At 43.9% G+C, this 24,057-nt stretch overlaps 1 protein-coding gene across 2 annotated transcripts in view; it reads left to right on the plus strand.

The window, feature by feature from the left end:
* ELF1 (E74 like ETS transcription factor 1) overlaps positions 1-24,057 on the plus strand; it is a 95,040-nt gene that overhangs the window by 1,052 nt on the left and 69,931 nt on the right. Inside the window, exon 1 of one of the 2 annotated variants that reach the window (XM_063335078.1) lies at positions 22,889-23,030. The exons of the other annotated variant lie outside the window; for it this stretch is intronic. The gene's annotated coding sequence lies outside the window, so the exon portion shown is untranslated. Of the gene's footprint in view, positions 1-22,888; positions 23,031-24,057 lie in introns of those variants that run through there. 2 annotated transcript variants of the gene reach the window in all.

Below are 24,057 nucleotides of genomic sequence, written 5' to 3' on the forward strand. Positions count from 1 at the left end.
CACAAGGGTTGGAGGAGAAGCCAGCGGAGTGAGTCATGGATTTAAGAGGCCCTCTGGTTGTTTATGGCAAAACCAGAGGGGGTGGCTCATTCAACATGTGGGAGATAAAGCGGAATAAGAGCTGCTTAAATTCGTAATGGAAGGTTAAGGCAGAGGTACCCGTACGTACCACCCAGCCTCTGCCCCGGCTTGTGATCGAGCAGCCTTAAGAAAGCGGGGGGGGGGGGGGAGTAAACGTTGCTTTTTCCTGAAGGAGGACTTGTGGTCGGGCTGTCATAGCTAGCTGCAGTAGTTATGCGTTTGTCAGCATTTCCATTATAAGTGTAGTTTTTATGGAGTTTACAACTTGGTCATAAAAATATGCGTTGGGTTGAAACTTGGTTGGCGGTCTCTTCTCCAAAAACATCTTTTTAAGCAAATTTTGAAATTACTCTGCTTAGATGTTAAGTGGAAATCCATGGAAAATATTGGCTTTTTATGTTTCTCTGAACTTTAAAACTTAGCCGCTTACGCACATGGACACATTTACAGCTGTTAGTCCAAAAAAAAAAAAAAAAAGAATTTCCCCCCACAAAGTTTGTTAAATTAGGGAAGAGTTTAAAGGCTTGGCCTCTGCAGGCATGGCTTTTTACACGTTAATTAGTGCGTCAGAGACCCTGAAGACTCTTGCATGGTCCTGCTGCCTCGCATTAGGGCACCCACCTACAGAAGTGACGTGGGGCACCGCGTGTATGCACAGCTCCGACCGAGTGCCAGGACAGCTTAGACACCTCAGCGCTGCAGATGAGAAGCCGGTGTTAAAATGAAGGCAGAATATGTTAACTTCACTCTGTGGGATTGATTTTTTTTATTTTTTTTACCGCGTCTGTTCAATTGCTGCTTCTGAGACAGGGAACAAGCGGAGTATTTAAGAGGTTTCGTTTGTATACCTCTGTATGTACACGTATCTGGATCCCACGAAACATGTCTGCCACCCAGTGGATGTAGCTGAGCTCTATATACTCTATTCTATACATTTACTACCTCCCAGCCCTACCCTGTAGGTAAATTTGCAAAGCAAAGTGCTGAGGAGTTGTAAAAATGCTGGGATCATCTGGCTGCGCTGGACCTGTGTGCGATGATGTGACGTGATCCGCCACCATCCTTCCCGTCCAGCTTGGGTGATGAACCAGCGGTGCATCCACCAAGGTGCAGCAGTCAGAAGAGGTGACGCGAATGAGGGAGAGGTGGTTTCATGCCTGAGACGGCTGGAGAATTGGATCTTGCAGCCCCTGCCTTTCCTGCGGGATTTCCACATAAACATAAAGGTTTTCGCACGCGGTTTGTCTGGGTGCCTGGCCTGAGTCCCTGGGATCTGCTGTGTAGTTATGCTGACCTTGGCCATCTGGAACAAAAGTCAACAGCTGTTCACTCTTGATGTACAGAAGATGTTTTGTAGGTCTAAGCATGTTAGAAATACAGGTCTTGAGTGTCAGAATTGCCTGCTCAGTGTCCTGCAGCTTTTTGCTCTGATCTTTTCATGTCTTAGCTTCCCATCTTTAAAAAAAAATGTGGATAACAGTATCCTTTATCCTATAGATTACTGTAGTGATGAGAACCATAAAAAGAACCTGGGAGAAAATAAATAATTCCCTCTGTGCTTCGAAAGTGTGTAGTCATGCTCTAGAGAACAAGGGCAAAAAGAGGAATTTGTGTGTTAATTGTAGCAAAGATTCTATGGGGAAAAAAATGTGACCAGGTCAGTTGCAATTAGAGATTGACCTCTATGCATATAAGCACTAGGAGATGCTTTTAATTACTGTACGCCACTTGGTTCTGATAATTCCTGAATTCTGCCGCGTTAATCACATTTTTAATACTGCTTTTTGTGTGTAATTCCCTCGGTTTTCTTTCCCTCAGGAAAAGAGCCAAAAAGCAGATAGGCAGCCTAGGGTAGTGTACTTGTGTCACCATCCTTCATCAGCTGGATTCCTAATGTAACACCTGGCACTCTGCTTTTGGAGCTCTCTGTTGAGGATAACCGCTGGTGGTAGGTCATGGCTGTGGTCTGTGTTGCTGCAAAGACTGATAGGATGGGGCAGGGAAAGGACAAGGAGAAGCAGGACTCATGTTCGTGTCCTGAGTACCTGGTGCCATCACAACCACCACCAGCCCCTACATGGAAAGCCTGGAGCCTGCTGCCGTTTTCTGGCTTGGAGCGTGGTTATTTGAGTTGCTTATTGCTGTGGAGATGACCTATGTTGTCTCATCAGCGTGAGGAGTTGAGAAGAATGTGAATATGGCCTAGCAATTACCAACTGAGAATGCATAAAGTGACCAAATGCAGGTGGATTTTTCCTGGGGCGCAGCAAGAGGGACACCTCCGATACAGCGGCTCCAGCCCTCATGTCAGATTTCAAATCTGTCACCAAGAGCTGGAAGGGCGCTGTAGCCTTCCAAGTTTGTCAAAGATTTCTGTTAACGTTGGAAGACAGCATTTTCCCTGGTCTTGTTCTGAAAACAGCTGAAGTATTTTGGCCGAGTTCTTCTAATTGCAGTCTACCTCCTTCTGCACCCCTCCCTCAGAGGCAACCTCTACAACACATGGAAGAAAATTTAGCCCGAGGCAGACATTCAACTTGGAAAATTTCAACCCAAACAGTCAATGTCTGGCCAAGTTACAAGCAGCTGGAAGCAGCATCTTGCATTGGAAGTGTTCTGCAATTGCCTAATAGGCAGTGCTACAAGCTTCATCAATAATGTGTGTATGTTTATGAATATGGAAATATGCTGCTGAATTCTATTATTAATTAATAGATTACCCAGTTGACGAATTGGCACCCAGTTGTTTCTGATTTTTTTTTTAATAGACAATGGAACCTAAAAGTTTTCGGTTAATTGTATGAATGCTTTTCTTTATGCACATTATTCATTATTGTTTTCCTGGCTGAAAAATTGAAAACTTTAACATGGAGCCTCTGAAATAAGTGACAAGCCAGGGCTTACTCGTTCTGAGTCTTTCAGAATGACTTAACAATTGTTAAAGACCAATTTACAGTAGAGCGAGAGCAAATTGCTTCCCAGTGTTCTGAATTGTAAAAAACCACATCTCCCAAATTCCTAAGCTATTCATCAACTCTTCTGTTGTAGCAGACTCACCCTATATTGTGTCCCCGATATATCTACTAACTCTGCAGCGAAGTGTGAGTTTAAAACAATTGTGCCATGGAGTCACTGTGGAATAAATACCACAAACATTGGCAAAGTTGCTTCATAAATCTTTCTTCGTTTAGCGAGGCACTTAGGCGTGCCTTTCTTCTAGGGGAGTGCAGCTGTTTCTTGCGGGGTTCCCCGGGGGCTGGATCTCGGTGTAAGGCTGTTTAATATCGTTATATTTGCAGTTTTTGTGATAATATCTCATTGTTACCAACAGATCACATGCAGTTTGGTGCGCGTGCGGAATGAGATACTAGTATGGCATACTTTAAAAAAACATCACTTTTTAAAAATGGTTTGCATCCAGCAGAAGGCATTTTTCATGCAGCCAGATACAAAGGAACCAGGAATACAGTTGCACCAGCAGGATAGGAGACTGTCTTCGAACTGGTAATTTGAAAGAAAGCTTAAGAATTTGCGTGGAGAATCATCTCACCAGGAGTTTTCATTGTAATGCTGTGACTGAAGTGTGGTCTTTGGCTGTACAGCAATATAAATATTGCACAGAAATAGGAAAGTACGTGGCATTAGTAAGATCATGGGAATTCTGTGTCTGGTTTTGCTGCTCGCACGTGAGGAAGGATGTGAAATATTAGTAAGAGTGCAGTGATGAAAGCGATCTAGGGTTTGGAAACAAAGCTTCACAATAAAGGGTGTACGGAGTTTATTCAGCGCAGAAGAGACAGGGAGGGGAAATGATGCCTGTATATATATCATTCATATGTTTTAGGAAAATACATGATACTTACTTGATCCTACTGAGACATAAAGCGTCCAGGAGCTGGTTAGGTGTGTCGTACCTTGAAGTTATAAGTAGCAATGTGGGAAATAAAGCATTGTAATGGATTTGCTGCTGCTGGGAGTGTTTAAGGTGAGATGAGGTTTCCTTACCAAAGATGTGCTTTGGCTTGGTTCAGTGGAGGACATTTCCAGTGCATGTAGAAGAGGGAAGGACAGTGCTCTGTTCACCCGCGTTCTACCCCGGATTGAGAAAACAGGATTATTTGTAGTGCGTTCCGTGTATTGTAGCACATATTGCTGCCTTGGACAAGATTATAATAAAAGTCATGCCTCAGAACTTGGCTGGTTTTCTCTTGGGTCAGGAAGACCATTTTTTCTTGGTCCTTGATTTGCTTTCTGGGATTATGATTAATGATTGTATACTATTCACTTGCCTCCAGAGCATCAACATCTGGTTGCAGCTGGAGGCAGGATATTGGGTACTCACCTTCCTCACTGACTTCTTTCTGTCAGTACAGAGTCCCATCATGTTTCCAGGTTGGCATACCATCTTTCTTTTCTCAGGATGCTGACAGCTATATTCAGGGATGAAGAAATTTCCCCTGCCGTTAGGTAGGCAAGGATGTCGCTCACCGTTCAGAAGTCAGTTGCCGAGGGCTTGTGGTACCTGCAAGTCTGCTCTCCCCATAACCACCTCTCTGTCCTTCAGGCATGGCTCTCCTGCCACCGGATCTCCTGCTGCAAGCAGGCACCGGGGATGGGAGCCATGTGTGCGTATGGCTTGGCAGCATAGCACCCCTGGCAGACGCTAAAACAACAGAAGTTACGGCAGTAGAATAATTTTGTAACCTGAAAACATGAGACTGACTGCTTGAATCAAGTTGAAGCATCACCTGCAGAGTTACTTTTCAGGCAGCTTCACAATAAAGCTGAAGGTTTAATTTGGCTTGGGAATTGCACTTCAGCCTAGATAGTTATGAGATGATGTTTTATCATTCCATAGTTCATTCTTTTTAATTTAACAGACACATTTTTTCCCCTGGCATCTGAACTAGAATAAATTCACTTGAAGTGGAGTGTGAAGTATTTCTTTTTGTAGGAAATTTATTTTCTTGTACCTACTCTAGGGTACCTGGTACACAAAAGCGTGCCAGGATCTGATATTCAGTATTGCACACAGTGGTCTTGATTTGGGCTTTTTCGTTCATGCTTTAAAATATCCCATGAATGTTTTAAGGTAACGAATTGCATTTTCTGTACAGGATGACATTACCGGAAATTTTCCTGCTGAGAAGAACTGAAACTTGAGGAGCCTAAGTTCTTGTAAATCAGTATCTCTAGACTTCTCCAAAACATGCATCTAAGCATTTCTGCTTACTTGAAAATACTTAAGTGCTAAAGTACTCCTCTCAAACATGATTTCTAAAAACACTTTCCTCAGCTGCCTTATTGAGGCGTGCATTATTTTCTCAAAGAAAATAATGAGAGTACAGCCTTCTAGGCTTTGGCCTGTATGTCTGTTGCTACGCTCATTGGAGTTAATGGTAATGCTCTATTGATTTTCAAGAGATACAGGATCCAACTCACTAATAAAGTACAAATCAGGTTGGATGTTTTCAGTTTTTAATAATTTAAGTCAGGTTATTTAATAAATTTCTTCTTGTAAAATGTCAAAATCGGAGAATCGACAGTAAATTTTGAATCCTCTTTTAATGTTCCAGTAGTTGGGTAAAACTTGAGTCAATATGGAGATGATAACGAGAATCGCCGTGTGGTGTCTGTTTTGAAAGTGCAGTCACGGGTTGTAGTTTTCCACCTCATGACATCTGATTGTGTTTGTAATATTTAGTGAGTTTTATCCCTTTGCCGGTTGTGAAGTCAAACAGTGTTTTAGGCTGAGATTAAAATTTACAGAATTGTTAAGTGACCTATGTCCATCTTGGGGGGTATATCAAATTTGAACATAATACTATTAAATATCTGAGCTATTTAACTGCCTGTTTGTACGCCTAACAGCATAAATTTTGGGTGCGTAGGATAATTATGCACCCCAACAACCGAATTAACAAAGGCTAGAAATAGCAGTAGGACCAAGTTCTCTGCCAGGTTTGTTTTTTTTTTCTCCTCACTGGTGACAAATGTAACTGTAATCGAGATAGTCAAGTTAGGTGTTTTTACTGAATGTATTATGCTGTATCTGCCATGTGTCTGCAAACTTCCCACGCAGTCCCTCGTCCAGCACATCTGCGGCCAGTGAAGATCTAATTTTGCCTGCCCCCCACAATTCGTTTAATTTCCTTCTTTTATTTATGTGTGTATACAGAAATACCTTTTCTCTTGTTAAAACCTACTATGTCAGATTCATCCACGTACTCTAGGCAGCGTGATATTCCTGTCTCTTTCCTTCTTTTTATACCATAGTGATGTTAAGCAGTTACAGTGTCTGGAGTACCTGGTCATACAGGCATCGAGGAAATTTAATGAGGTGTTTCAGCTTGCTTGACCATGTTCTGCGACTTGTTTACGTGTCATGTATTCGGGTAGGAAACCAAGCCTGCTCCGAGCCCTGGCAGAAGGTTGCTCACGTGTTATCTGCTGCTGCAGCTTCTGTTTCGACATCTGCTGCTGCTCGGAGAGGTGCTGCTGCTGTGTCATTTCGCGAGTTAAGCCTGTATCGGATGCTTTTGGGGACACGAGCTGGTGGTTGAGAAGTGGAACCGCTGGTGGGAAAGTTGTTGGATCTGCAACTTGCTGCAGACCTTCAGAGACCTCTTTTGGGCAAGAGGGGTTGAACGGCATCGTAGTATCTGTTCTCTGCTTTTTAATTTTGTTAGGAGGGGAAGTTAATGAGAAATTGCAAGGTTTTCCAGTGTTGATCAAGAGAATGACAGCAGGCTGGTTTGTTTTGTGGGAAACTGAAAGAGCCCGCTTTGTCACCAGTTTAAACAACTAAAGAGGTGAGGATGTTGTGCTACCCTGTGGCATAGGATTTGCTATTTTTTTAACATTTCAGATAAATGACAGGGGAAGTGGTATTGTGGGTAAAAGGACAGCAAGACTAGTCAGCAAACGGATGGTGACAGTACTTAGCGTTCATATACTGCTGTAGGAGCACAGACTGATCCAACATGTCATGATAATAATGTGTTACCCAAGCAACAATAAATCTCTGGGAAAAGAGTTTCAGGAACTTCAGTATTTTGGGGGAGATCAACTGATTTAAACATCATCAATGTGCAAACTGAGTAACTCGGTACAGATAACTGAATTCATTCATGCATCAAAATTCATTTCCCCTCGAGCCTAAGGAAGACTGCTCCTGGTCTTCATGCAGCCATTTGTACTGAGTGAAAATGACAGTGGGAGACAAGAGAGCCCCAACACCTTCTCGGCCTGGACCCTGGGCCTCTTCCATCCTGTGCTACTTCCTGGGGTGCGGATGAACCCAACAGAAATGAAGCCACTGCCAAGCTTGAATATTCTTAGCAGTAATTTCTCCGAACACCTTTGGGCAGCTCTTGCCCAGAGCTTTTTTTTGCTCTCCCTTCACATCCCCACCTCGCACACGCCAGACAGCACCTTCAAATGAAATGGCTGACATTTAATTGATATGGATCCCAACTGCAGGCAGACATCTAAGTAAGATGATGGGCCTGAGGGGCAGCCATGCAGGCAAAGGTGCCAGCTTTTTCGTGCTGAAAAAGTGTCGGTGGCATGTTTAAGAAGTATAGGGTGGCTGGGTCTCCATGCCCATGACTGCCGTGGCTGTGATGGCTACCTCTCTTCTCCATCGGTCACCCCCCCAGCAGCTTGTTGCTCATCTTCTGCCGGCATTTACTGCCACACCCCGACCTGCTGGCTGAACACGGGAACCCTTCTGTTTCTGCCCAAATGATTTTGCGTAACTACATGGTGTAAACAGTAGATTTATTTCAGTTTAAGTGGACTGGGGAGCTGAGGCAGGTTCTGGTAAGTGTACCGAGAAGCTGCTGGGGGGTGGGTTGCGGAAATCAGTGGTGTGTTAGTGGAGACAGTGGTAATGAGATGTGTCTGCAGTCTATTGAACTGTAAACCTTTCTCCAGCCTTGTGCTGGCATTTTACTCTTATGTTTCCTTCTGGGAGAGGGGAATTACACCCACATGTAATTGTGTGTGGAGAATAGGTGCCCCACCACCTGCCTACCTGCACTGAAGTAGCGCTGAGCTTTTTTCTTATGTATTTGGGTATCTGGCTGCTGTGCAGCATTTCACTGGTTGCCTTTTCAAGTGAGACCTTCATCTTGAGCCATCCAAAACAAACCTTTAGGGCTGTTTTTTTTTTTTAGGTTTTCCTAGTTGAACAAATTTTATATGTTAACAGGTTTAGTCTTTAGGGCTTCTAAAAACTTTACTAAAGCTTTTTCAAATTCACTTTTCAAATGTTAGTGTTACAGCATAGTAAAACCTTTCAGCTGTTACAGGTGTAAAATTTTAATGAATGAATGAATTGGTTTCTGACCATAAACATATTGCAGCCAAGATGGTGAGAGCCAGAAATATACTTTCATATTCTTGGCAAATGACCATTTGTGAAAATTTCCCAGGATGCATCTATTGATGTTAAATAGTTTTCATTTCCATGTGATCAAATTTACTGGTATATTTTTATAATTTTTATACTCTTTCAGGAGGGGAAGGGGGTGATTGCATCATTATGTATCTCATTCAAGGTGAATTATTGCAAATATATTATGTAAAGTGTGATCTAGCTGCTTGCTTTGCCCCTGGACACAGTTTCTGGGTCAGTCTAAAACAGAGGTCAGACAGCTGAGCGGTCGAAGCACTTTTTCAGGATGTTGTTTGCTTAAGAGGTCTCTGTATTTTTTCTGTGAGAAAACCAATCCATTAACTTTTGTAGGTGTTGTGTTCTGTCCCTCTGAAATAAAAGCTGCATCAGAAATGGGGGTTCATAGTCTCTGTTTTAGCATCTCTGTGTGATGAGCAGCTGGAAGGTCAAGTCATAGGCAAGGCTGTTACTGTACAACCCCCCCTCATTGTCTTCACTTCGCTAGGTGTGGGGTTTTTGTCTTTTCCCAAATCTGTACACGTTTGTGAAAGAAAATCACTCATTTCATGTTTCCCTGAAGAAAAAAGGTAGTTATACAGGGAATTGGCTTTATTGTGGAGAATTAGTGATAAATATTGCATACTTCTTCACATACTTTAAGACTCAGACTAAGCACCAGGTCTTACGTCTTTGCTTCAATACCTGTCAAGAACATTGCTTACTTTTCTGAGTTCTTTAATCCTCCCTTTTCTTGTTTTGGATTGATGTCAGGACATGCAATGCCATTAAATGTAGTTAGAGACTACATAGTTCATTGGAGCTTTTGGTTTAAGACGTATGGTGGACAACCATTCAAAAAATGCTTTTTCTTTCCTTTTTTTTTTTTTTTTTTTTAGGTGGAGAAGGATCAGTTATGTACATGTTCAGATTTAGGTATCCATTCTGTATATGTTATTATCAGACTGAGCAGTAGTCTAATTACAGGTGTTTCAATAGGCACAAGTATTCATACAGGTGCAGTTTAAGGGAGAAAATGCATAATTCTGGTTCTTTTGTATAGGACCACACTCACTTTTGCAGAATGACTACATTTTAGCAGAGGAAGCTATTATAAATGGGAAGTATTAGGAAAACCACTGAACTTGGATACTGTGTTAAAGAAATTGGAGGACTGATGTGAGAAGGTGGCTTTATGAACGCTGTCGCTGGCACTTTTTTGTATGTGTGCTCCCTCTTTCTTATCTAGTCAGATTTCTAAATCACGTTCTCCAATTTTTTAGTAAACTGAAGACAAGCAGAAATAAAAATCCTAAAGGTGTTTGTTTTTTCAACATTCTGAGGAAAATCTCTTTCTTGAGATTACTTGTTTTATCTGCCAGATATGCAGGTGAGGAGATGACTCCTGTATCTGGATTCTGTCTGGAAGAAGGTCACAGCTTGGGTGGCTTGAAAACAGACATCTCTATGCTTTTGCTTTGTGGAGCCACTGCAATAAAACTCTTCCATCTTTATTCCAAAATGTATCTTGAGAGTTCGTCCATATGCTTGAGGAATAGGGAACAGAGCTGGGGATGTAAGAAAATCAGGTAAAACAAATTAGAAAAGGAAGGAAATAGAAGAAGATAAATCCGAAGTAGTTGTCTCCGTTTAACTGTCAGGGAAATGAGATGCGGAAGAAACTCTGAATAATCCTGCTGATAAAATAGAGATAATTTAAACTGCTGTAGAATAACTGGGAGCTAGATCAGTGTGTACGCAAGAATGTTGAGTTGAATTCATTACCCATGGTGAGAAATTTAAATTCCTCTCACCCAACTTCATGTGTGGACAATGTGAAGAACAATCATCTGTAGTTACAGCTTAGATTTCTCTCCTCCTCTCCCAAACATTGTGTTAGTGTGATGTAGTTTTGAGGAGATTAAGAGCATGAAGCGTGGACAGGCAGTTTTTTCACCTAATTAATGATCAGATTTTCTAAGTGAGTGGTAGCCGTCAGTGAAGTGCCAGAGCTTTCCCCATTGGGTGTGACCAAGAGCTCAACCTCTCCCCATTCCCTTTAGACAATTTGGGCTTACTTTGCTGTGCTTTACACTCAGGGATGAAGGTACAGAAAGCCCTGAGCAACTCTGTGGGGAGTCAGGTGCTGGTTTTAGCTTGGGATTGGTGCCAGCGATCAGACCCAAGGGGAGAGTGATGGGGAAACTGAAGCAACAAGGCCCCATCAGGGACGTGGGGGAAAAAGAATATATCAATGAGTAGCCTGCCACCAGCTCCATTTTATCTCACCAGCAATGTTTCTGGTTTTTTTCAGAGGATTTCCAGTCTTTATACCTTTGACATTGAATGAAAATGAAAATAAATGGATGATGAGGATACATCTTTTTGAGGCTTGTGCAAGCACACTGTATTTCTGCTCTGCTCAGAGTCAGAGAGATGGTGTGGGTGAACAAGTGTTCAAAGTCAGGTTGGACAAGGCTTTGAGCAACATGATGTAGTGCAAGGTGTCCCTGCCCATGGCGGAAAGGGTGGACTAGATGATCCTTGAAGGTCCCTTCTGACCCAAACCATTCTGTGATGTTGGATGGCGTGTCAGAGAAGGGCTTCGTAACAAAACCAAACCTGAGTGTGCCAAAATGTATAGGGGGTAGAATACAGACTCAAAAAGTATCCAACTGTGGTGTTTCAGATAACTGGGGAGATGTCACTCAGATTTCCTCATAATTCCTTTGCAATGTTTTTCTGAATATGGCTTCCCAGCACACCAGAAGCTGTATAGTGTATGTATAGCCATATATTATATTGTATATACAGCCATGTAGTGTATGTATATATACACCATGTATATAAGTATACTCTCTATAAATAGCATGATTTTGGGCAAGCCTTGGGAGTCAAAATGTTAACCAATTTATAGTGGTGTATTTGCATCTACCTTAACTATGTTCTGCCTATTTCTCTGTTTGCTTTGTAATAGCATGTTTAAATTATCTTGAGGGTTTTGCTCTTTCATTGTGTATTTTGACCTTTCCTATAAATATATAGGAATTTAGTAACTTGACTTTGGGGATATTTTGAATACAACATCAAATGAAGTCATGAGTGGGACCCTTTTATCCTCTTCTCTCCTGTCATGGATTAAACCTCACCTAACACGAACTTTCTCATCCAGAAGCACTGGCATCCAAATCCCTTTAGGAGAACTGACTTTGCAGCATTTTTTGACCATTTTGGATATGGAGGTAAGGGGAATGACCTTGTGTTAGTAAATGTCATTCTCCTTTTTTAAGACCTGTGTGGTTACGCCAGTAATGATGTTCTGCAAGGTGAAAGGCTGATGGGCAAAGGGGCAAGAGCCCGGGTCTAATTTTCTATAGTTAAGTAGAATTAGGAAGGAGAAGGCCTATTTATACCTTACATTACCCCCCCACCCCCATCCGCCCCCCATTTTGGGGAATACAGAAGTGTAGAAGAAAACAATCCTTGAACCAGCACAACTGCTCAATGATTATATGCTGTTTTCCACATTCTTTTGTTTTGTCTGTTTGGATTAAAAGGTCTTTGCTGTATTAACTTTGGCCTGCAGATCTTTAGACTGCTCTTTTCTGCCTATAAACGTGAATTGTTCCCTGGACATTATAAGCAAAGAGCCAAGTTGCCCATGGATTTGTATCCAAAGTGTGGTGCTCCCTCCTCCCTGTTTCTCTCCCTACACGGAATCCAGCTGCCATTTCACCTCAAAAATGCAAATGTGCATCTCCTGGTGATACAGGTGGTATCTTTCCTGTTTGCTGCCTGGTGTTGCGAGTTGGCGCTCAATGGTACAAATGAATTTTCCAACGTGCTGTATGATTTTGTTGTGTAATTCCTGCACCTCCAGATCTGACTTCTGCCGGAATAGTGCACATATGATATACCCACGTAGCTTTGAAAATGCTCACTGGATAATGTAATTTAATCAAATAGGATGGAGGGAAATTCGTATATTTTCAGAAAGTAAGTAGAAATAATGTACCTAACTCTGTTAGAATCACCTGAATCCAAAACCTTTGGATAGGTTATTTGGGATCTTCTGGTGAAGCAGCAGCCTGCTGCATGCAATTAAGGATTAGCAATGAAGGAATGAAAGGATGCTTGTTTACACTAGGGGAATTAGTTTTCTCCCGGAACAGAGTAGGAGGGAGAAAGCTGCTCTGAGTTCGTGCAAAGCAGCAAGGGCTCGTATCATAAAACCAACAGGCCTGAGGATGTGGGCAATTAATGAAAAAAAAATAATAATAAAGTAATTTTCTTTACTCTTTCTCCTTCCCGAGTGAGATCTGTCCTAAGAAAAGCTGTTTTAATCATTCTTATTCGGAATATTAAAATTAAATTAGTTTGATGTTACTCTTACGTAGTGGTTGAAATAAAGGCAAATTTCTGTGACCACAGTTACAAATAGTGTTTTGGTTTTTTTTGTCTGATATGCAAAGCTGGAAGACATTTCTAATGTGTCTCACTAAAAAGGGAGAGCATTAAAAAGTAGAAGTTCAAGAAATAAAATTGGTAACAGTGAAGCAGTGGATGAAACACTCTGAATTTAGGCTACGGTCCTAGAACGTGGGCGCTCTACCCTCAAATTTAGGTCTCTGTCCCTTGGTGGTAGAGGGAGTGAGGGATTTGAAATCATTCCACTCTGGCTAGTGGGATGTTTTCCAGAGCACAGACATCTTTAAAGCTGATGGACCCTCAGTAAATGCAGGACAAAATGGGTTATAAGGTTAAATGTATATACTGAAAATGCTAAATTGACAATATTAGACTAGAACAATAAGCAGAAATATATACATAGTACTTTGAATGGAGTATTGAGAATACAAAGTCTTTATGACAGGTTACTTGAGGAGAATATTGAGGTCCCTCCACTAAATAAATGACCTCTGTTAGTGGAAAGCAGGAGAAAAATCACATCTGTGAAACCATGCCTGCCATGACGTCCTCTCATTCTCTTAGCCTCTGGTTCCCGGTTTTGTTTTCAGGACTCCCTAGGCCACAGAGTCAAGAAAGGTGATTCCTGTGAGGCTCTTGGAAAACACACCGCAGTAGCAGCAATTCTCACTGGAACCGAGCCTCTCTGCTTGTGGTATCTTCTAGGATATGTCTGACTGCTGTACCTCATTTTTATAGGCGAGTGACAATAGTAGAGGTGACTATTGGTTTCTTGGAGCGATCCACAAGATTATAATCCTACAGGATTTTCTGGTAGGATTGCTCACCCGTCCGGAGATCAGCTTGGAGATGGGAGGCTGCTGTTTGTGCACCTTGAAATGTAGCTGAGAAATCAAAATGTTGGCCTTCCAGCGGCACCAAGCTCCCAGACGCCCCTCCTTTGTGTGTCCCGCAGTCTTTATTTCTTTTCTCTCTTCTCCGTGATTTATGTATTCACCAACTGGTTAGCGTAGCATGTGTTTGGATAGGTAAGCCTGCTACTAAAAGGATTGATTATCTCCTGAACAAACAAGTAATCGGGTCGTGTTTCTAGCTAACTGTTCTTTAATAGCCCATTCCCTATCTGAATGCGTTGCGATGGAAAATGCGTTCACTCACATGAGCTTAATTTTTGCACAACTTAATTTTTTTTAATCTTGCCTCTCCAAATTAGCACTTTTATCTTTTTCCTTTAATTGGAGCAGCTGGAAGAGCAGTAATAAACACACTTTCCTTTCCTTTGTGTTCACATCCTGAGCAGTGCAGAAATACCCCATTGCACTCTCACAAGCATGTAAAATATTTGTGGAACTCTAGCTCAACATTTTTCTAAAAAAAACCAAACCCGATGTTTATCTGGATTTCCTTTAATTCCATAAATTTGGCCTGCATCCGTACAGGGAGTCGGCACAAGTGTGCGAGGTAGCCAATGTGGCCTGCCTGGGGTGGCGGGATCGAAAGGACCGCAAAAACTGGAAGAGAAGCAAACGGTTTTTTGATCTGACTGGAGCAGTGGAAAACCTTGCAGCCACCACCCTGACATGAGCATATGTGAGACGCTCTTTGTTGTTGTCTAAAACACCAACGTGAATAAATAATTCCCTGGTATTTCTTCAAGATGTCAGCAATAATTTCCTGTACCATGGCTGACTTTCTGGGGCTGCTCAGTCTCTGCAACCTAACTCCCTAGCCTCTGGGGAAAAAAAAAAGAAAAAAAAAAAAAAAGCAGCTGCAAAAGTACAGCTTTGGGTCCAGAATTGTCTAGCTAAGGGCGGCGCCTGGCTGTTCTCCCTTAGGAGAGGGTTTGATGGGGAACATTATGATCCCTCCCCTGATCCTCTCGCTCTGTATAAAGGCCAAACAATAATAGTAATACTAACATTGCCGTGCTGTAACTTCTGGGCATATCTGTACGCTTCTCCCTAGTATACCAAATACTTCGTCTATGATTAATAGCATTCCTTGCATAGAAACTTTTACAAATCTCAGCTTCATTCTTGATTTGATTTTTATCCTGATAAATATAGACATAAAAAAAAAATCCAGTGCGAACGCTGGGTTTTGTTTTGTTTTTTTTTTCTTCTTCTTCCCAGTATGTGTTTATTATGCATGAATGTGTTGCAACATCCAAAAATGTAATGAGTGACTCACAGAATAGCAGAGGAAAAATACAGTTATAGCTTTTTAATGAGGATTCCTCAGAGGACTACAAGCATCCCAGTTAAGAAACCACTGTTTGACTATCTAAAACCCACCCAGCCCTTGCTTTCATGTTTCTTCTGTGTGCATTTGCAACATAGTTTCACTTGGTATATATTTTTATTCATTCATTTGCCCGATTTTTTTTTTTCTGCCTTGTATCAGGGATGACAAAATTCTGACATTAAAAACAAACAAAAACCACAGAACAGCATGTTTACAAATAGTTCTGGAGTTTTTCTATTTTTTTTGTTAGAAAGGAAAAGAGCAAAGGCTAAGTTTACTGTTACTGGCATAGTAACATCTCTAATAGTTTTAGACTGAGCTTATATTCTTAAAAATTATCCTTGCAAGGACTCCAGAGCAAATATAACCATCCCATTAAAGCAACACAGCTCTGAGGGAGTACAATGGTGGGGGATCTGAAGCTTACTTTGTGGGATGATGTCCAGCGCTGATCTACTTCAAAAATCAACATTGACTTTCTTTCTGGGAAGATTGTTTCTTATTCTTGGAAAATCTGGCCTTTTCTTTCATGCGTATGGGTTTTTTTTTTTAAATTTTAACACTGTTTATTAGTTTCACTTCATGCCTAGTATCCCTACGCCTTTGTGTCTTGCACAAGAGTGGGGAAATCCATATTTGCCTAAAAGCTTTGTTTGGAGTGCAAATCTATAGAAATACATAGGCGACCTAACGCTTGTCTTTCAAACCAGCTGTACACCCAGGTGATAATTTCCTTTGGAGAGCTGTGGATCTTACTGTAATCTGACTGCAGTCAGGATTGCATAGCCTTGTATGATATTATGGTATATTTTTAAAGAATTTTCAGGGCTGGTATACATATTACATGAGAATTTGGGATAAAAACATTGTGTTGCTATGTCCTTGCTGGTTCTTTGGATATCCAGTAATTACTACCATACAAAAATGAGGTCATTTTGGCTTGCTTTGTTGCAAATACATGGTAGTGAGGTGCTCTGTCCATAAAATAGCATTACCGTTACAGTGCATAGCTATACTTGGGCATTAAGTAGAACTACACTGTCTTCTGCCTTGTTTCAGAAACTGTTTCTGTCTTCTCAAGCAGTAAGCTCTTCTAGATGAAAAACGATAAAAAATCCAGATAGAGTTACCCATTTGATGGTATAAAATACATTTATCTGCCTGTTTACTTCCCAGTCTTTCCAGTAGTTGCCTGATTTGTTTTAGGGCCCGTGCTGGAACAGGGTCTAGAGGTGATATTTAAAGATGTAAGGGATGTTGGCCTTGTTGGAAGAGTTCCATGATCCCGAATGAAGGACTGGGAAGCAGCAATTTGTAAGTGAGTTGGGTTTCAGGATGCAGGAGCCGTAACTGCCTGTCTGAATGTGGTTGGTGATAACATTAGGTGAGGCACAAGGATTTCTCCTCTCTGTCACCTAAGAAGAACAGGTAACGTTGCATGTGATTTACAAATGTTTGCAGATAGTGGTTTAATTCTTTCTGTTTTGTGATTTTTAGGGGGGGGGTCTAAAGCCTGCTGAGAGAAGTAGTGTCAGCTATAAATTTGTCCTGCCCTTGTTTTGATTTCTTTGTGCGACAGAGTTGTGGATTTACTAGTGTGGCTTCTGTGGCACCTACAGGCAGGCGTGTTTATGGGATGTTAAATGACTTTCAGTGCACCGTCCAACACAAGTGGGCAAGTAGTGTGCAGAGGGAGGGTGGAACAGAGTTAGCTCAGGTCTAAGATCCATGGGTTAAGTGGCATGTTTGTCCCTTCTTTCTGCTTGCAGCATTCCCCAGGTAACATGCCTTGAGCTTTTTTTTCTTTTTTTTTTTTCAGCTATTGTACAATCATGTGAGTCTTAGAGTGAAAATTTACCTTAGTGCTGGGCCAGTCTAGAAGTGCATTACCACCCACAGAGGGAGGTCCTATGTCCTTTGCTGGCCGTGCTCATCATATCCTTTTTGAGCTGACTGAAGAGCAGCCAGTGGCTCCCCACCCACCCCAGTCAGCTTTCTGCCGCATTAAGGTGTTTAATGGGATCAGTGGAAGGTTTAACAGGTACCGCATGGAGTAGAGGAGGGGATGCAAGGAGAGAATGGGGAGAGAAAAGTGTGGTCGGGGTTGGTAGAGAAGTGTCAGAGAGAAGCTGGATCATGCAGCTTCTGGCTGAGAAGTGGATCAGTGGTTATCGGGTGTCGGAACTGTATTTCCTACCTGGATTTTTGCAATCTTTCCCTCCAAAGCCTGCTTGTCAGTAGAAAGGAGGATATAACCACCTTTTAAACCATTCTCAGAAATACTGAGAAGCATACTTCTCAGCAGTGGCAAACCCATAACAAAAGGAGGAAGGAAGGAACTTAAAAGAGCGAGGAAAAGTGACTATATAAGTCGATTTTCCTAGAGGCTTGTCATCTCTGGGATGTGACCTAGGAATACCTTAGAGGTGATCCAAGAAGCGTTTGTGCAAGGCTGTACAAGGTCAGGGGTTTGTAGCTGTGTGGAATGTTGCTGTGCTGCTGGCAAAGGCAGCCACCTTGCCAAATCTGCCTTCACTAGGAACCACTGGAGGCAAACTTGGAAGCGTAAAATGGATGAGGTTAAAGCTGCCTGGTGCTCAGTTGTGAGTCCATTTCATTTCAAACACCTCTCTTGCCCCTTCTGCTGCCAAGGCATAATTTCTGGAGGCTTGGGAGTTTCCTGACCGCAGGCTTGCAAAAGACTCTCTTCTGTGTTTTGAAAGAAGACGACATTTACTATGTGAAGGATTCCAATTAATCACAGGACTCCTGGGATTCCTTCCCTCCCAGCTTCTGAAAAGAATAGTGGCCTGTTCATACCCACTCTGTTTACTACCACCTTTCCTTTCCTACAATTCAACTAAAGTTCAGAAGATCAGCACAGCAAAAAAATAGCCTGTTTTCTCTCAAAATCATTGTGCTGAATTTGAGACATCACTGAACCATACTTTTAAATTGCAAATTAAGAACTGTGAGCTGCCTGGGATGCACTCCAGGTACCTGAAACCCTGGGTTCCACGTTTCTGCTTTGAGATGCTTTTTTACTGAAATCTCTGAAAATGCAAGAGGTTTGTAGACGGCAAACAATCATCTTAAAATTATCAGAAGTATACGGTCTGAATTTGTGATTAAGTTGTTAAATAACACAGTGATGAGAACTGTTCTATACCTAATGTCCTGCAGCAGAGGCTTCCTGTGGGGATAGGAGCAAGTAACCTTATCTCCTGATGGAATTTCTCCATGCGTAAATATTTAGGTCATTATGCATCTGGCAGTGTTAGAAAACCATAATAGTTTCATTCTGTGTTTTATGTGGCACCTACCACAGCGGGAGGTGCCAGTCCACAAATTCAAAGTACCAGGACAGTAACACCATGATAGATCTGTATTACATTAAAACATTGTAGCATTGTACTACTGTTTCTTGATGTTGTATACAAGAAGAAAGGAAGGTGCAGGAGTCCGGGTGCTAACTCAAAGGCTTGGGTGAAGGCTTGAGATGCTGGGATCCTACAAAAACAAATACGAAACAGAAGTTCTTTAAATCAGGTTTTTATCCAGTCTTGAGCCAGAGTTTGATGAGGCCCCGAGCCTATGTGAGTTGACGGTATGAGTCTGAGCTGAGAAGCAGGGTGGTGGGATCTTCTCTTGGAATAGTGGAGAGGAGTTACGGCATCTCGAGCTTCTTTAGGAATGGCAGCACAGGGTCCCACGTAAATGGGAGCTTGCTAGGCTTCTCATGTGGTGAAGCATAGGCTTCTGATATATACCTTGTGTGTAAGATAGCAGGAAAATAAAAAACAGGGAGCTTTTAAATCTGAAGTGTCTGCTCCCTTTCCTTTGTCAAAATAATATTTTTTCTTCCCCAACCCAAACCCAAAAGCTCTACACAGTCACAACCTTCCCTTTCAGCCCATTTTTATGAGACTAAAATGTATCTGTCTTTCAGGTGGGACAGCATACCTCCAGAGCGCATCTCTCTGGTCTGTCCTCATGTGGCTTCAGAGCCTCATGCCATCCCTTGTGCAGGCAGGCTGCTGTGGTCCCCTCCTGGGGAACCATCCCATCCCATCCCATCCCATCCCATCCCATCCCATCCCATCCCATCCCATCCCATCCCATCCCACTCTTGTAGACTGTTAGCTTTCAAAGCCAGTAGAGAAGGGGGGACAGCGATTACCAAACCAGGGTGTGAAAAGAGAAGCGGCTTCCTTGGCGTCACGCATGAGACCAGCAGAAGTGGGAGCTGCATCCAGGTCTCTGCCGCCCCAGCCAGTGTGTGGCCTACTCAGCTGCACTGCTCCCCTCGGGGTGTCGTTTGGCATGCATCTCTCTGGGAGCTGGGGCTAACGGCAACGTGAAAATTGTATTATGCGTTATTTATTTCTTTGTGCAGCCTTAACTTTTCCGCTGGTGGGTATCCACCCTCTGCCGCCCTGTGCGGCTGCACAAATATTTGCGCTGGGAAACAGTGGGGGGAGTAGCTTGGTGTGAGGAATATGCAGTCGGGACGGAGCAGAGGGATAAAGCTGTTTAAATTGGCTTAAGTCATGCTGTTGGTCAGTGTCTAGCTATGTCTTTTGGGCAAACGATGATCTAAGTTTCGTAGAGATACTCATCCCAGCAATGGGCAAGGTCACTTCTTTAAGCCCAAATTACAATTAGCAAGAAACCTGATGCAGTTCCGGGGATGAACATCTACCTGCATTCTCTCTCGCTAAGTATGTTTACATTTTACATACGCTTTAAAAAAAAATACTGCTTCCAGATTTAGCTTAGAAATGGCGAAATGTTTGCATAGCTTGTGCTCATATATCACTACGAAATGGTTTTTCAATTTAGTTGATTGCCTGGATAAGACTGTTGTTTTTTTCCCCCTGGAAAAGACAACTATTAGACTTTCTTTACTAATTAAAATGGCACTCTCCCTGTGCCAATGTTACAGTTTGCTTGTAACCGCTGTGCCTCTGGGTCAGATTTCTCCTCTCAATGCCCCAAGATTTCCGCAGGGAAAGCCCCAAAGGGCTTTGCAGCACACAAAACAAATACTTTTAGATGTAACATTGGATTAGAGTTGTTGGAGAGAGGGAAAATACATCTGTTGTGAGAGGTGGAAAATATATGGAGACTAACATAACATTGTATCAGGAATAGCGTGGCCAGCAGGAGCAGGGAAGTGATGGTGCCTCTGTACTCGGCACTGGTGAGGCCTCACCTCGAGTGCTGTGTTCAGTTCTGGCCCCTGCTGTACAAGAGGGACATTGAAGTGCTGGAGCGTGTCCAGAGGAGAGCTACCAGGCTGGTGAGGGGTCTGGAGACCAGGTCATATGAGGAGAGGCTGAGGGAGCTGGGCATGTTTAGCTTGGAGAAGAGGAGGCTGAGGGGAGACCTCATTGCCCTCTACAGCTACCTGAAAGGAGGTTGGAGAGAGGTGGGTGTTGGCCTCTTCTCCCAGGTGAATAATGACAGGACCAGAGGAAATGGTCTGAAGTTGTGGCTGGGGAGGTTTAGATTAGATATTAGGAGGAATTACTTTAGTGAAAGAGTGGTCAGGCGCTGGAACAGCCTACCCAGGGAGGTGGTTGAGTCACCATCCCTAGAGGTATTTAAGAAACGTCTAGATGTGGCACTTCAGGGCATGCTCTAGTGGCAGAGATTGTAGGTTGTTTGTTTGGACTCGATGATCTTAAGGGTCCTTTCCAGCCATGAAGATTCTGTGATTGTGGTGTTTCTTCCACATGGTCTTTTTTCAACCGAGAAATACAAATGAAGACATATTTTAATAAAGAGCTCTAGTGAAGCTACTTTAGTAGTGACTTGATACCTTTGCTCAGTAAGTCATAAAAAATATCCTGCTCCTTCTCTTTTCAGATCTCCTGCTAAAGCAGGCTACAAAATAACATGATAAAATACATCTATCTAATAAAATTGTACCTGGATAACTGCTCTTTAGACAATAAACTGTGAGCCAGTTTTGCTTTTGAGTGCCAGGCAGGTATAGGACTGAATATAGGACATAGGAACTGAATTACTTGGAAGTAAACCCAGAATTTTCTTTTCAGTTATTTAACATGAACAGTAGTTGGAGATATTAATGTCCGTAAAACAATGAACCACTTGTGGGACTACTGTTTAATTATTACGGGGCGGGGGGGGAGTAATAGTTTATTAATTTCAACCTGATTTAACATAATCATATTTGTAATTATTTCAGTGTGTTTGCTAGATGTAGCTTCAGGTTTTCACTCACACCTTCCCTGCTTGTTGCAAGCTCGCCTCTGCTGCTTTCTTTCCTCCCCAAGGAGCCTCTCATCTCTTTGCCCCTCTCCTTGTCCGCATGGGCTTGGGTCTTTGTGCCGTGCTGTCCCTCAGGGCCAGCGTGCTGTGGTGGGCTCCGTCCTTCTGGAAACTGGTGGAAAACGAATGCCCATGCCAGCCTGCCAACAGAGGCTGCGCTTACCCTTCACAGTAAAAGGTGGGTGCAATTCTGTCATAGAATCATAGAATAGAATCATAGAATGTGTTGGGTTGGAAGGGACCTTTAAAGGTCATCTAGTCCCAAACCTGCAGTAAGCAGGGACATCTTTAACTAGATCAGGTTGCTCAGAGCCTCATCAAGCCTGGCTTTGAATGTCTCCAGGGATGGGGCCTCCACCACCTCTCTGGGCAACATGTGCCAGTGTCTTACCACCCTCATTGTAAAGAACTTCTTCCTAATGTCTAATCTAAATCTACCCTGCTCTAGTTTAAAACCATTGCCCCTCGTCCTATCGCTACATGCCCTTGCAAACAGCCCCTCCCCAGCTTTCCTGTAGGCCCCCTTCAGGTACTGGAAGGGCGCTATAAAGTCCCCCCGGAGCCTTCTCTTCTCCAGGCTGAACAACCCCGGCTCTCGCAGCCTGTCTTCACAGCAGAGGTGCTCCAGCCCTTGGATCATCTTCGTGGCCCTCCTCTGGACCAGCTCCAACAGGTCCATGTCCTTCTTGTGATGAGGGCTCCAGAGCTGGACACAGTGCTCCAGGTGGGGTCTCACCAGAGCAGAGTAGAGGGGCAGAATCACCTCTCTTGAATTGCTGGCCACGGTTCTTTTGATGCATGGCTCTCCATGCCATGTGAATTTCTGTGGGGCCTTTGGGAGTGCCCTGTAAGTTCCTAGAGCCCATCCCAAGCCCTTTCCTTGCTGTCAGCCCATGGGCTGGGCAGCTTCCAGCATCGTGTTTACTCCTCACAGAAGTTCGTTTGAAGAGCATAAGGAGGATATAGGTGATTTATTGCAGATGCCTGAAAACCCTGGCTCTGGAATCAGGTGCGTGTCAGTACTTCGTTGAACCCTGTGCATTAACTGAATTTCCCACAGTGATTTGGGCCAGATGTTCCACAGAAACGTGTGTGTTTATTTATTTGTTACTCGTGAAGAGGAGCAGGTGGGATGTTAACCTTAGCACTCCTAGGTGTGGGCGCTTGGCCCTGGGCCCCCTCAGGGACGGAGAGGGGAGCCGCCGCCATGAGCCCAGGGCTGGTGCGAGCCGGGACATGGAGCCACGCCTGCTCAGGCTCCTCACACGAGGGGAGGCGAAGCGGGGCGCGAAGCCGGCCGGCCCCCCGCATCGTCCCCGGTTCCCCACAAGGCACCCTGTCGGCAGCACAGCCCGGCGAGCGGAGCGGGGCCGCCGCCACCTGCGGGCCGGGCCCGGCGGAGCGCTTGGCCGCCGCCCGGGGCGTGTCGTGTCGTGTGGAGCCGAGCCGCGTCGAGCCCGCCCGGCCCCGCGGTGACTCACCGGCCGGGGCCCGGGCACCACTTCCCCCCCTCGACAAGGAGCCATTTTAGCTGCACGAAGCTGCGGGGCGGCCGGGGCGGTGGAGGCCCCGCGGCGAGGCGGTACGTGCTCCCCGGGGAGGGAGGGAAGGGCGGCCGGGGCGGGGGGGGACGCGGCTTTCCCGGCGCTGGTGGCCTCCGACGTGCGGGGCCCGCTTCTGGAGCAGCTCTCCTCAGCCGTCTGGGGAGGACTGGCGGGGGGGGTGTGTTAAAAAGGGAACTTCTGGTAAAGTGCAGCGTCCTCGGGGAAAAGCGGAAAAAAAAAAATAAATTGAGCTGGGTTTCGGGGCAGCAGCGCCGGGAGGTGCCGGTAGCTGAGCGTGTGGCTGCGGGCGAAGGGCACCGCAGACGCCACTGTGCTGCTCTGAACAACACGCTTCATGACCTGATCGGTAATTTGGCTGTATCTTTTATAATTTTGTCGCCTTCGAAGGCCGTGGGGGTGTCGGGCAGGCTGCTGGTCTGACCCCCTCAGCCGCTGCCGTACGGTAAACTAATTTTATTTATTCCCAATCTGCCTTTACCTGGGACCCAGTTAGCGTGTAGCAGAGCCTGGGCCAAAGCGATTCGGGCAAAGTATTAGTAATCAGCAGTGCCTTTGAGCACCTTGGCTCTCTCGCCGCCGCCCTTCGCCCGCTGTGGTCCTGAGAGGGCTTGTAAAATGGCAGGTTTGTCGTTTCAAAGATGGATCACTTCTCTGCGCCCGCCACCTTAAAACTGCGGTTCTCTTTCGGCCGAAACAAACTCCATCGGCGCCAGCCGCCACGGTGTCGTTTTAAAATAGAGGGGGTTAAGTTGTTTCGTGTGGAAAAAATGGGCAGGTACTCACCTTTTCCTGAAAATGATTAGGGAACAATAGTAATGGGGATGGTGTTCATGGCAGAGGGACAGACCAATTATAAAATGGGCTTAGTGGTGGTTGTAATGGGAGAAGAAAATCCTGGAGGTAATTGCGGTGTGTCAAATTGCTTTTTAAACTTTCAGTGGATTAAAACCGCCTTGATTCTCCTAATTATGTACAACAGCACAATATTTTAGAAAAGAATGAGTGTTTCGACCTTGTTTATAGTTGAACAGAAATGCACGCTAA

This window comes from Chroicocephalus ridibundus, chromosome 1, assembly GCF_963924245.1.
Source record: "Chroicocephalus ridibundus chromosome 1, bChrRid1.1, whole genome shotgun sequence".
In the NCBI taxonomy this organism is placed as follows: domain Eukaryota; kingdom Metazoa; phylum Chordata; class Aves; order Charadriiformes; family Laridae; genus Chroicocephalus; species Chroicocephalus ridibundus.